Here is a 14,633-nt window from a genome sequence, read left to right on the forward strand (position 1 = left end):
TCTTGGTTAAAGCCACGATAGGAGCCACAATGGTGGAAAAATGTGGAATAAATTGCCTGTAATAATTGGCGAACCACAAAAAACGTTGGATAGCACGGAGTCCGGAGGGGCGTGGCCACTCTAAGACGGCAGAGAGTTTATCTGGGTCCATTTGTAGTCCCTGGCCAGAGACCAAGTATCCTAGGAAAGGAAGAGATTGACATTCAAACAGACATTTCTCCATTTTGGCATAAAGTTGATTGTCTCGAAGTCTCTGAAGAACCATGCGGACATGCTGGCGGTGTTCTTCTAAGTTGGCAGAAAAAATCAGAATATCGTCCAGATACACAACAACACAGGAATATAAGAGATCACGAAAAATTTCATTAACAAAGTCTTGGAAGACGGCAGGGGCGTTGCACAGGCCAAAGGGCATGACCAGATACTCAAAGTGTCCATCTCTAGTGTTAAATGCAGTTTTCCATTCGTCCCCCTCCCTGATGCGGATGAGATTATAAGCACCTCTTAAGTCCAGTTTGGTAAAGATGTGGGCACCTTGAAGGCGATCAAAGAGTTCAGAGATAAGAGGAAGGGGGTAGCGGTTCTTTACCGTGATTTTATTAAGTCCGCGGTAGTCAATGCAAGGACGTAGGGAGCCATCTTTTTTGGACACAAAGAAAAATCCAGCTCCGGCAGGAGAGGAGGATTTGCGGATAAACCCCTTTTTTAAATTTTCCTGGATGTATTCGGACATAGCAAGAGTCTCTGGGGCGGACAGAGGATAAATTCTGCCTGGGGAGGAGTAGTGCCCGGGAGGAGGTCAATAGGACAGTCATAAGGCCTGTGAGGAGGTAAAGTCTCAGCTTGTTTTTTGCAAAATACGTCAGCATAGTCCATATAGGCCTTAGGGAGACCGGTTACAGGGGGAACCACAGGGTCACGGCAGGGAGTACTGGGAACTGGTTTAAGGCAGTCCTTGAAACAAGAGGTACCCCAGCTCTTGATCTCCCCTGTGGACCAATCAAGGGTTGGGGAATGGCGTTGAAGCCATGGTAGTCCAAGGAGAATTTCGGAAGTGCAATTGGGGAGGACCAAAAACTCAATTTTTTCGTGATGAGGACCGATGCACATTAGGAGGGGCTCCGTGCGGAAACGTATGGTACAGTCCAATCTTTCATTGTTAACACAATTGATGTAGAGGGGTCTGGCGAGACTGGTCACCGGGATGTTGAACCTGTTGATGAGAGAGGCCAAAATAAAATTTCCTGCAGATCCGGAATCCAAGAAGGCCATAGTAGAGAAGGAGAAGGTAGAGGCAGATATCCGCACAGGCACAGTAAGACGTGGAGAAGCAGAGTTGACATCAAGGACTGTCTCACCTTTGTGCGGAGTCAGCGTACGTCTTTCCAGGCGGGGAGGACGGATAGGACAATCCTTCAGGAAGTGTTCGGTACCGGCACAGTACAGGCAGAGATTCTCCATGCGGCGTCGTGTCCTCTCTTGAGGTGTCAGGCGAGACCGGTCAACTTGCATAGCCTCCACGGCGGGAGGCACAGGAACGGATTGAAGGACCAGAGGAGAGAGGAGCCGGGGAGAAAAAACGCCTCGTGCGAACAAAGTCCATATCCTGGCGGAGCTCCTGACGCCTTTCGGAAAAACGCATGTCAATGCGAGTGGCTAGATGAATGAGTTCATGTAGGTTAGCAGGAATTTCTCGTGCGGCCAGAACATCTTTAATGTTGCTGGATAGGACTTTTTAAAAGGTCGCGCAGAGGGCCTCATTATTCCAGGATAGTTCGGAAGCAAGAGTACGGAATTGTATGGCGTACTCGCCAACGGAAGAATTACGGTGGACCAGGTTCAGTAGGGCAGTCTCAGCAGAAGAGGCTCGGGCAGGTTCCTCAAAGACACTTCGAATTTCCGAGAAGAAGGAGTGTACAGAGGCAGTGACGGGGTCATTGCGGTCCCAGAGCGGTGTGGCCCATGACAGAGCTTTCCCAGACAGAAGGCTGACTACGAAAGCCACCTTAGACCTTTCAGTAGGAAACTGGTCCGACATCATCTCCAAGTGCAGGGAACATTGTGAAAGAAAGCCACGGCAAAACTTAGAGTCCCCATCAAATTTATCCGGCAGGGATAGTCGTAGGCCGGAGGCGGCCACTCGCTGCGGAGGAGGTGCAGGAGCTGGCGGAGGAGATGATTGCTGTAGCTGTGGTAGAAGCTGCTGTAGCATCACGGTCAGTTGAGACAGCTGATGGCCTTGTTGCGCTATCTGTTGTGACTGCTGGGCGACCACCGTGGTGAGGTCGGCGACAACTGGCAAAGGAACTTCAGCGGGATCCATGGCCGGATCTACTGTCACGATTCGGCTGGCAAGAGGTGGATCCTCTGTGCCAGAGAGGGATTGGCGTGGACCGTGCTAGTGGACCGGTTCTAAGTTACTACTGGTTTTCACCAGAGCCTGCCGCAAAGCGGGATGGTCTTGCAGCGGCGGTAGTAACCAGGTCGTATCCACTAGCAACGGCTCAACCTCTCTGACTGCTGAAGATAGGCGCGGTACAAGGGAGTAGACAAGAGCAAGGTCGGATGTAGCAGAAGGTCGGGGCAGGCAGCAAGGATCGTAGTCAGGGGCAACGGCAGGAGGTCTGGAACACAGGCTAGGAACACACAAGGAAACGCTTTCACTGGCACGATGGCAACAAGATCCGGCGAGGGAGTGCAGGGGAAGTGAGGTATACATAGGGAGTGCACAGGTGAACACACTAATTAGAACCACTGCGCCAATCAGTGGCGCAGTGGCCCTTTAAATCGCAGAGACCCAGGGAGCGGGGCCGCGCGCGCCGGGACAGGACCGACAGAGAGCGAGTCAGGTACGGGAGCCGGGGTGCGCATCGCGAGCGGGCGCCACCCGCATCGCGAATCGCATCCCGGCTGGAGGCGGTATCGCAGCGCACCCGGTCAGTGGATCCGACCGGGGCGCTGCCGTAGCGAGGATGTTGCGAGCGCTCCGGGGAGGAGCGGGGACCCGGAGCGCTCGGCGTAACAGAGGTCATCTAGTATAACAAAACTTATCCCCTATCCGCATGACCCTACGGGATCTCTCGCCTAGGGACCTGCTCTCCTTGTGAATAGAGGTGTGTGTCGACCAACACACAAAACTGTGGCCAACATGCCCCTCCCTTGTATCTCTATGGGAGAGCCGGAGATACAGCATTCAGGTGTCTCCGACTCCCTATAGGTATGCATAAAGGGGCCATGTTGGCCACAGGTTTCTACCATGGTGAACACACTGCATTCATGCAGAGAGCCGGGGTATAGAGTGAGAGATTGTGGGAGGAGAGGGGGTCCTGCGGATAGGGGATGAGTTTTGTTAAACTGGAATGCTCTTTTAAAAGGGTTCTGTAGTCAAAGATAATTTATCCTCAATCCAAAGGTTAGGGGATTAGTTATAGATCGTGGAGGGGTCCGAATGGAATCTCCTGAATGGGGGCCCGGCAAATCTCCTGGAAGGGGACATGCCGACTCCTGCATGGAGTGGCGGCCAACACGCTCCCTCCATGTATCCCATAGAGATACATGGAGGGGGAATGTCGGACGCGGCTTGCAGGGATCAGAATGGCTGCTTCCGGCAGACTGCATAGCCTCGTTCAGAAGATCGCAGGGAGGTCCAGCAGTTGGACCCCCCACGATCTATAACTTATTCACTATCATTTGGATAGGGGATACGTTATTTTTCACTGTGCTACTCCTTTAAGCTGCTGGGTGCATGCCTCCTTCCTTCCCCACTCCAATCTGCCTTAAAAAGATCGATGTGCAGAGCTTGGTGCTTTGAGCCAAGTCCTGAACAACAATCAATCAAGGCAGGAAGGGTTAGGGGAAGGGGAAGGCATGCATCCTGTTTCCCAGCACCGCCCAATTGACACTTGTGTCTGATCATGAGGTGATACCTCACCCCCTAACAGGTGTCATTATCACAAGATAAAAATGTTAATCACTTCATCCGCCTGTTAGTCAGTGGAATTGTAATGGCTAATCTATACATTATATATTTATAAAATAATATTTATATATTTAATATTACAGAAACAATGATTATACTCACTTCAAGAACTTAGAGGTGTTTCAGATACTGAATTAGAAGAATAGCTCTCCTCTTTTATGAGACCTGAAAAGAAAACAATATGCAAATGTTATTAGCGTACTCCACTCTGTATTACTCAGTACCATTCTTATTATTCCCATCATTAAAATTAGTCTGAGACATCTTTCCTGTCATACAATCTTGTAATATATCCACTTGGTCCCTTGTCCATAGACTTCATAAATGTCAACATTATAAAAATTACACACAACTCTCTAATGAATTTTAAACTTCCACGTTGAGATAATTTAATATGATAGGCAGCTTTTATGAGGAATACATTTAGAAAGGGCTCAAGGACAAGAGGACCTTACCTTGAAAAAAAAACGACATGCTTACTGTCACAGACTACTTGTTAACTTGGCTGGTGACTGTGATTAAAGTCTAATACAGAATGTTACAAAAATGATAATCGAATCTCATTCCGTCCTTGGCCTGTTTGGAGAATAGTTTAGTCTTAAATTACACCGCAGAAAGAAAACATCAAATAGGTGCCTGATAGAGTAATGAACAAAATCACAGGCAGCACATTTTGGAGGCGATCAAAAACAGACCTCCCATTAAAGTGTACAGAACAAATTGGTTCTAAAGTGTGAATGAACCTAATCTTACCATCTTGTGATACAGAAACAGACAAAGCTATTTGCAGACAGCTTTACAGAGCATTAGTTACACAACAACTTACTGATGACTTACATACTCCCTTCTATCTAACACAAATCTAAACGGATTAAAAAAAAAAAGTACAAGTAAACAGAATGTAGCCATGTGTTAAGGAACCTGCTTGCCACTTAACCTCTCTGCTGTTTTCTTGTTCTTAATAAGGCACAAGATATTTTTTCTGCATAAAAACTTTTATCCCAGTCTCTTTGAAGTAATATTAAGAATTGCCTGTTATCACTTGTAAACAATTTTTTTTAGATATATGTTTTTAGGAAAATGTATGCATTTATGGATATATGGATACATCAGTATCTGAGCTGCATTGAATTAGTGAACATCGGTCTTAGTCCTAAACTATTATTGTAAAGTGGTATAAAAGAAAGTTTAGAGTACATTCTGCCCCTTAATATAATTATTATGGTTTTAAACTAAAAAATTACTTTGACTGTCATTTTGTTGGTAGCTCTGTTAGTAGTAATTTTCTCATTCTGTATGAAATATATATTATACTGTGCAACTACTATAAAACTGAAGATGGCACTATTGTGGTCAGAGACCTAGCCCACTATAACAGGTCACAGCTTGAGAGGCTGCTGATCTGTGCGATTTGTAGCTGTGGGAGACCAGAGTCCTAGTGCCTGTGAGTCCGGGGGTGCTGGGAACCAGAAAGCCCAAAGTCATATGCCAAATACATGTACTGAAGAAACAGGTACTTGCACTCACCACTTAGCTGCCCTCCTACAGGTTTGACACCGGATCGTCCCTGCAAGCCGAATGAATCTAGCTACAGCAACTAAGTGGTGAGTGCGGGTACCTGTTTCTTCAGTACGTGTATTTGATATGTTATACTGTGTGTTGCAACATTTTTTGTGGCCTCTAGAAAGATCTGCTATAGCAAAGATATAGAAGACGCTGATGGCAGGAAGTAAAGGGAGTATGGGGATTGATTCATATGGAGTGCTAGGGGAAGCTATTTAAAGGGGTACTCCGGCCCTAATACATCTTATACCCTATCCAAAGGATTAGAAAAAGTGGAAAGAAGTGTGCAACCAATGAAAAGTTTTGACATTTCAAAAGACTTTTAAATTACAGGGACACTTTAAGGTTTCCATATACAGTGATCCCCCGACCTACGATGGTCCCGACATACAATAATTTCAACATACGATGGCCTCTCAGAGGCCATCGTATGTTGAAGGCAGCATCAACATACGATGCTTCTGTATGTCGGGACCATAGCATAAGCGGCTATCCGGCAGTGCAGACTGCTTCAGCTGCTGCCGGATAGCCGTTTAATGTGCCCTGTGTGCTCCAGTGAGTGTCACTCACCTGTCCCCGACATTCCGGTCCATCCTCTTTGGGCTCCGTTGCATTGCCGTCGCTCTCCTTCTTCGTCATCATGTCACCGCACACGCCGTCCCATCATCCAATAGGAGCAGCGTGCACAGCGAAGTGATGACGGCGATGGAGAGCGACGATCCAGGGCAGCGGTGACTGTCCGGAGGGGTGGGGACACCCCGGGGATGTGATGGCGGCGATAGAGAGCGACGATCCAGGGCAGCGGTGACAGTCCGGAGCCTCAGGGACACGTGAGTATAACTTTCCATATTATTATTGAACAGATCCCTCAACATACAATGGATTCAAGTAAAGATGGTTCATTTGGAACGAATTACCATCGTATGTTGAGGGATCACTGTACTTAGCATAATAAATGTCTAATATGTTGATACCCCATACAGGAGACACTACAGTAGTTTGCCATTTCCTAATATTATCATTAAGGATTTTTATTTCAGAACATTACTAAAACCTGAAAGTTACTAAAAACTGAAAGCAAATGTATGAATTTTGTAATAAATTTGATTTTAATTTTGTGTCCTACAGCATGTTGATGAGGTGTTATGTTAGTATTTATGATATAGATCTCTGTAGTTATCCAGTTTACAAAACTCCTTCATCTGGGATTATCGGATCGGTCAGTGAAGCAATAATAAGCAATTACCCCCTTCTGTCAGTCTACATAGTCCTGCTGTCACGAAATATGGTATATATAAATATATGCCATAAAAATGTTGCTAAAATCTTAAATAGCAAACAGAAGCAGAAATACTACATATATAAAGTAATGATGTTAAAGGCATAATTTGTGGTTATAGATAATATTTAGAATACATTTATCCTAGGAAGTGTGCATATCATCTTCTAGCTGGAGCCTACAATCTAAAATCAGATCTCATGAGTATCTGCCAGGTTCTCTTTAATATCACAGAAGTCTTGGTCATCTAATGCCGAATGCAGAAAGCTGTTCATTTTATACTTTATTTTTCTCTTTATTAAATTTTGTGAATTAGACGGATATAAGCTTTAACATCAGCCGTTCTTATCGATATTAAAGTGACATTCACAAAAGGATATTTGAAGAAAATGAAATTCTGTCGATCAGACTGGCTACAGTAAGATAATTAAACAGAGGTAAGAAGTTCCTGGTCTGGAGATAAAATGCATCATGCACAATATTAGTGGATACAAATTACACAATCAGAAATGCATGAGAGTAGTTTAATATCTAGAGTATTATTATTACTATTATTAATAATAATTAATCATTTTATTTTTGTGTCAACAAAGCAAGTTTAGGGACATCAATGGGCTTACAAAGTGGGCACTTAAAGGAAAACTATCATGCAGAAAAACTTATCCCCTATCCATAGGATGGGGCATACGTTTTCAATTGTCGGGGGTCTGACTACTGAGACCGCCCCCCCCTCCCTGCACTGGACCCGGCTATCCACAGGAATGGGGCGGCTGACGCACTCCCGCCATGAATCTTTATGCAGAAGCAGTGTTTGGCTATCTCCGGCTCCCCGCTTTTTGTGGAGGTCAACGCGCTCCATTTCCAGTGAGAGATGGAGTCCAATGCAGGAGATCTCAGGGGTCCTAGAGGTCGGACCTCTCACGTTCTAAAACTTATCCCCCTATCCTTTGGATAGGGGATATATTTTTTCGCATGATACTTCTCCTTTAAACCACTTTACTACTTGTACTACAGCAGCTCATGGGAACAACCCACTTACAGAGACAAACTGTTAATGTATAGGTGGGAAGGGTTTCAAAGGAAAATAAATCTAAAATATATTTACATTTTAATGTAGGAAAGAAGGAAAGAGATTTCCTACTGTGACTCTTCCCTATACATGACAAACTACTTAAAAATTTTTTTTTCTATAAAAAGGGTTCCCTTAATGAAGTAACTGATTGCATGAGATCACATTTTGGGACCCCAAGTGATCTGTGTAATATTTTGGCAACCTTGCAGTAAGGTTTAATTTTCCTTTAGTGCCACCAAAGGGTAAATTACATTACATTAAATACATGGTGGGTTGCCCAAAGCAAGAAATACTCTCTGTAACCACTTTGTGCTCTAGCTAATAGATGCAGGTCCTAAATGATAGACCAATTTATACTATTTAATACTTAAAAAGGTATTTGAAAATAGGTTTCCATACCAGAGAACCCCTTTATCCAATTATTCTAGGTTTTGAGCAGTGGGGAAACAATAATTTTGGGGGCCCACCTGCAAGACCTACTGGGAAGACCCCTAAGTTCCTCCCCGCAAGGTATGCCACATCTACACCAATATACGTCACCCATACCAAATTGCTCCGCCCATACTGATATGCAGTACCCAGAGGCTTTTTCTGTGGACATATGAAGAGCATCTGTAAGTAATACTTACATTTATTTATTTTTTTTAATATCACTGTAGTGTACAATATATAGAAAAAAAGTATGGAATAGCGTACAGTGTTAGGGACTTTCAAGTCCATGGGTGCCAGTCTTCAAGCTTGACCAAGGCTATGTAACAAGTAGAAAGAAGATGGAAGACGGCACTCCAACGATGTGGTGTCCAAAAAGCATGAAGTTTTATTGGCCCATAAATATACAAGGGGATGCTTGAGAAAGATCTTATTGTCAGGTCAAAACGTTGTATCACCTTGTGTATTAGTGGGCTGATAAAACTTCACGCTTTTTCGACACCACATCATTGGAGTGCCATCTTCTTTCTACTGTAGTGTGCAATATATAGGGGAGATTTATCAAAACCTGTGCAGAAGAAGAGTGGTGCAGTTGCCCATAGCAACCAGATTGTATTTTTCATTTTTAAATAGGCCTCTGAAAAGTAAAAGAAGCAATCTGATTGGTAGCTATGGGCCACTGCTCCAATGTTCCGCTACCCAGGTTTTGATAAATCTCCCCCACAGACTTTAATTTTAAGCAAATATGCTACTAAACTCTTCACCGCTGTTCGCTATATAGGAGCCCCGACAGTAGTCCCTGCTCTAAAAGGGATTTAGAAGCAGAAGGCTCCTGAGCTGGGAATACAATGTAAGCCTTCTGCCAAGTCAGCCAAGAAGGAGTTAAAGGGTACTCCGCTGCCCCAGTGTTCGGAACATTTTGTTCCAAAGCTTGGAGTGGGCAGCGGGGGTTGTGATGTCACAGCCACACCCTCATGTTGTAATGCCATGCCCCCTCAATGCAAGTCTATGGCAGGGGGCGTCATGGCTATATATATATATATATATATATATATATATATATATCTCCTAGATATATAAAATACTATTGTTATAGAAAACTATTCATCCTGATAGTATTAACAGAGATAATACAAGAGGAATGCACTTATCTATACTAAGGGTGGGGTCACACATACTCTCCTTACTAACAAACCTCCTCCCCATGTAATCTCCTTACTGCTTTGGCGACACACTGTAACAAACCTCCTCCCCATGTAATCTCCTTGCTGCTTTGGTGACACAGTGTAACAAACCCCTCCTCATGTAATCTCCTTACTGCTTTGGTGACACAGAGGTGCAGATTTCTGCACACACAAGTCATTATGTCCTTCAACAACCATCCTGAATGGCTGAGCTCCGCCTTGTCACTTAATGGTTACATCATTATCACAGGTCCTTTATCCAGGGAGGATGGGGGGGGGGTCCTACCTAGATGGGGGAGCCCCCGCTACGCAACTGGTTTTGAGGTTACTATAATAAACTTTTTAAAATAAGTTTTATCTCAAGTTATCCAAAAATCTGCATTACAGTATATTAAATTTGTTTACAACTAATCATTTTCTTTTTTCCATTGGTGAAATGCTTCAGCAAGAATTTGTTTGCTGCTGTGCTTAGCATATAAAGATATTTTTAGGACAAATTTGGACTTCCTTGTGTTCTATTGCTATGAGCTTATGCTTCATCAACTCCAGACTTGTCATGGCTCATTATCTATAGATCATCATTGTGAGCAGCTTGCCTTTTATAAATATGTTACGGCATCTGCCCATGTGCTTCACTGCACCATAGCACATACCAAATCTCAAGACTTTTTACTCTATTTGTAAGCAATTTTAGAGGTAACTACTGTACATTGTTAAAAGTAAAATGGCATAAAATAAAAATAACCATTGTGCCATCACAAAAAATCTATAAAAAGAAGATGCTATTAAAATGTTATTCATCTTTCTTAATAAGGCTTGGCTATCTACAGATATTTAGCATTCTAGTTGCAAAATAACAGTGTTACATTTAAAAACTCTTTTTATTTCCTATTTGTAAGCATTTGTCATGTTTTACCCAAAGCTAAATGATTTTTGGCAGGTTCAAGATATATACAAAATTTTTATCAATAAGAATGCAGCACCTGGTTTCCATAGACTAAGGGCATAAAAGGAAAATCTGTTGGCAAACCTAGACTTAAAGGGGTACTCCAGCCCTAATACATCTTATCCCTATCCAAAGGATAGGGGATAAGATGTCTGATCGCAGGGGTCCCGCAGCTGGGGACCCCCGCAATCTGTCATTCAGAGCTCACAAAGGTGGGTGCTGAATGACAGATTGCAGGGGTCCCCAGCGGCGGGACCTCCACGATCAGACATCTTAACCCCTATCCTTTGGATAGGGGATAAGATGTATTAGGACCGGAGTACCCCTTTAAGCTCACCAAACTTGAAGGGAATCTGTCAGCTCTAGGTTATGCTAATAGCCACAAGCACTGTTGGATAGCTGATAGAGAGTGAAATCAAACTGTACCTTTCCTGCAGCTGATGGAAGTTGCCAAATTTATAAAATTGCATTCTTATTTCATAGCTAAGTTTCAAGGAGGTGGAACTGACCAACCCAAGTGCTACAGCCTGGCACTTTTCCTTACTAGACATCAACTCAAATCATATGTTATAAATTAATAATCCAGATCCCTCAATAAATTCATACCCCAGAGCCTTAAATACATTTAAACCTGGACCCCTAAACAAATCCAGACCCCGAAGCACTAATCCCTGAATGAGTCCATAACCCACACCCCTGAATAAATTCATACCCAAAACCCTTAAATAAGATGAATACACACAACCCCTAAATAAATAAATATTGCAGACTTCTAGATACATTCATATGAAACAATCCTAATTAAATTTGTATACCAGACCCCTCAATTAATTAAAACCCTAGATCCCTAAATAAATTAATATCTTAGCCCAGATGTATCAAACACGCAGCCCATGGGCCCCATCTGGCTTGTCCCTTAATTTTTGTTGTTCTGTGAAGTCTGTCCAGAGCTCAGAGGCCACAAAAAGTGACAGGCTGATGCCTGCACCATGTGCTTCCTCCACCCTTTCTGCCAAGTGAGTGCATATGCAGAGGATGCAGCCAATGTTTGGTAGAGGGGCTGAGCAAGCACAGGCACAGTGGACGGCGAAGTTGTAGTGAGCACTGGGCAGAGGAAGTGGGAGCAGTCATCTGAAACTTGTGAACCTGCATCCTCTACATACTAAATGGGGGCAGTGTGTGTTAACCTACCTACTACATGGGGGCCGTATGGAAATCCTTATCACTTTATTGGGCAGTGTGGGGATACTAACTACTAAATAGAGTATGGGTGTGGGTGTTCTAACTACTACAGGGGGGCCGTGTGGGTGTTCTAACTACTACATGAGGAGAGTGTGGGTAATCTTACTACTATATGGGGCAGTGTGGGGGTCCTAACTTTGAAGACAATCATGTTGCCCTCTGTAAAAATCTTTGCTCATGAGCCCTAAATAAATTCAAATCTAAGACCCATAGATAAATTCATACTGTAGTCCCCTGAATAAATTCATACCCCAGAACCATAAATAAATTCATAGCCTGGCCCCCTAAATAAATTTGTACCCAGACTCCTAAATAAATTCATATCACACACAACTTATTGAATTTGTACCCCAAAGCCCTAAATAAATGAATGCCCCAGCTGCTTCACTAAATTCCTACCATAGACCCTTAAATAAATTCATAGCTCAGATCTCTAAATAAATTGATACCCTGGACCGCTGAATCAATTGATACTTTAGAACCCTAAATAAATTCATACCACCTAGCATATTCAAACTCTTTTTTGGGACTGCCTGCTTTTCTAAACTTGTCCCATGCTCCATGTGATGAAACATTACACTACTGGAAATGTGGCATGATGAAGAGAAGAGTGCTTAGACAAGCAGGTTTCCACAACGCTTAGCAGTTCACCCACAGTGAGATACAGAATCTGTATGCTATGTCAGCCAGTATGTCACTGGGTGCATTGTGGTGCAGTGCCAGCCCACACTTCATGGTTTTGTCAGTAATAATCTCGGGCAGCAGGTTTGGCACCTGAAAGACCTCTACATAACTTTCTCCACATGTCAATAAAGTTGAGAAACTCAGTTCACCCTCTGACTGACAATCTGGGTGGCCAACCAGGTATCTTGTCAGTTAGGGCCCCATCCACAAGCCCCTGTGCTGCTGAACCTGCTGATTTTATACATTTGGAAACCACCATCACCTTCAGGAAAGGTACAGTTTGATTTTATACCCTAACAGTTATCCAACCGTGTCTAAAGCTCTAAGCAGCAAATACAGCCAACAGATTTACTTCAACCTATATACTGCCTGTGGCTAAAGTCAAGGCCTTCATTGTGTTGTATTTCTTGCTCTTCCGGAACATACATGGAGTGGAACAATGGATTGTGAAAACAGCTGCTGAGGTTGTCAAAGAGAATAATGCCCACGTAGAAATGTTCACCTCTTTGTCAGACATCTTTCCACACAAGTGCACACAATATTAGTAGAAACTAAAGTAACACTAAATATGGCAACTACATAGGAATTCACAGCCTAATAGTGAAGTCCATATTTGGCTTATAAACCAAGGTAGGTGCTGGATAGTTGTATATGCTGGGTTGATTAAAGACTAAAAAAAATATTAGATTTTCTTCATGAAGAAATGCAGCTCTAGGAAAATTATTTATACATTTTAGTTCTCTGTCTTCGGTTGCCCCTCCTTCTGTGTCACTGACTGAAGACATATGGACATATGAGCAACCGAGTTCTGGGATTTATGGATCGCTACCTGGAATTAATTAAATGCCATCTTCCTGACTGTACTCACATTTTAATAAGTTGACTTTTATGGATAACATTTATGATATGTCAGTAGCCAAATTAACCTGTGTTTTGTGCCAACCTATTTCTATATGCATTTTTAAGATATATGTTGGTATGAGGCAGAGAAGAGAGACTCTAAAGAGAGCAGATGATGCATTGCATTACATAGTCATCCCTCCATTAATGTGGGCACCAAGTAATAAAACATTTCCCTAAAACGAGGCCCACATACAGCTTTCCTCTATAATATCAGATAATCCCTGTGGTTAAAGAAGCCGAACTGTCTTCGATCAGCCGATAACCAGGTCAGCTTCATTTTATTTATCTTACAAAGTTAGGGTCACTTGGGTCACAATAAAACCACAGGGCTAAATTCAAGTAACTAATGCATTTTCACTAACTCTCAACACAATATTTGGTTTACAAAGAGCTATTTGTACATGATCTGCAAAAGCAAATGTTATAAGCACTTAAGCATGTAGATCAATGTATACACCATGCTTTAAATCCTCTGTAAATGTCATGGCAGAAGCTGTGAAGGCTGTCACAATTACTATGCTAATATTTCTGCCTCTGATAGCAACCTGAACTTACCAGATTCTTTTGCTAGACTATTTACTTAGTAAAAAGAAAAAGTGTTTAAGTAAACCTAATAAATTAAGAATAGAATGACAAAGGATTGGTAACTGCAATGTTGCTTCCAATATAACTTTTCAAACAGTAACCCTCTCCTAGAAGTAATCCCAGAATGACAACAGGATTTAACTACTGCTTTTGTTAGGTTGTCCGTCTTATAGTTTAGACAAGTACACACTTTAGTGGAAATGTTTATTTAGATTAATTTTAAGGACCTCTCCACCTAAATAAGAAAAATCTGATCCTGTCCAGGGCTGATCTATAGCACAGTGTGGTATTCTGTTTCTGTCACATGCTACATGGCAAAAGCCTAACTCCTTGCTTCTGTAGGTAATAAGCAGTGATGCATATAGTACTTTTAGTGTTGCTCGCGAATATTCGCAATGCGAATTTTATTCGCGAATATCGCATATTCGCGAATTCGTGAATATTCGCGAATATAGTACTATGTATTTGCAATTACGAATATACGTTTTTTTTGTTTTTTTTTTCACAGTACACATCACAGTGATCATCCCTCTCTGCTTCCAGCTTGTGTGGTGTATAGAAGGCTCTAATACTACTGTGTGAGACTGGAGTGCGAATTTTCGCATATGCAAATATTTGTATTAATTTTCACATAGGCATATTGAATATTCGTTAAGTGGCTGAATGACACAGCGTGGAGGTGGTGGCAGCATGAGGAGAACATATAGTGGCTGAATGACACAGCCTGGAGGTGGTGGCAGCATGAGGAGACCATATAGTGACTGAAT

At 42.8% G+C, this 14,633-nt stretch overlaps 1 protein-coding gene across 5 annotated transcripts in view; it reads right to left on the reverse strand.

Moving 5' to 3' along the window:
- SYT1 (synaptotagmin 1) overlaps window positions 1-14,633 on the reverse strand; it is a 608,991-nt gene that overhangs the window by 470,116 nt on the left and 124,242 nt on the right. For all 5 annotated transcript variants that reach the window (XM_056574050.1, XM_056574051.1, XM_056574053.1 and 2 more), the window contains exon 3: window positions 4,082-4,144. The gene's annotated coding sequence lies outside the window, so the exon portion shown is untranslated. The remainder of the gene's footprint in view (window positions 1-4,081; window positions 4,145-14,633) is intronic.

The sequence above is a fragment of the Hyla sarda genome, chromosome 4 (assembly GCF_029499605.1).
Source record: "Hyla sarda isolate aHylSar1 chromosome 4, aHylSar1.hap1, whole genome shotgun sequence".
Taxonomy (NCBI): domain Eukaryota; kingdom Metazoa; phylum Chordata; class Amphibia; order Anura; family Hylidae; genus Hyla; species Hyla sarda.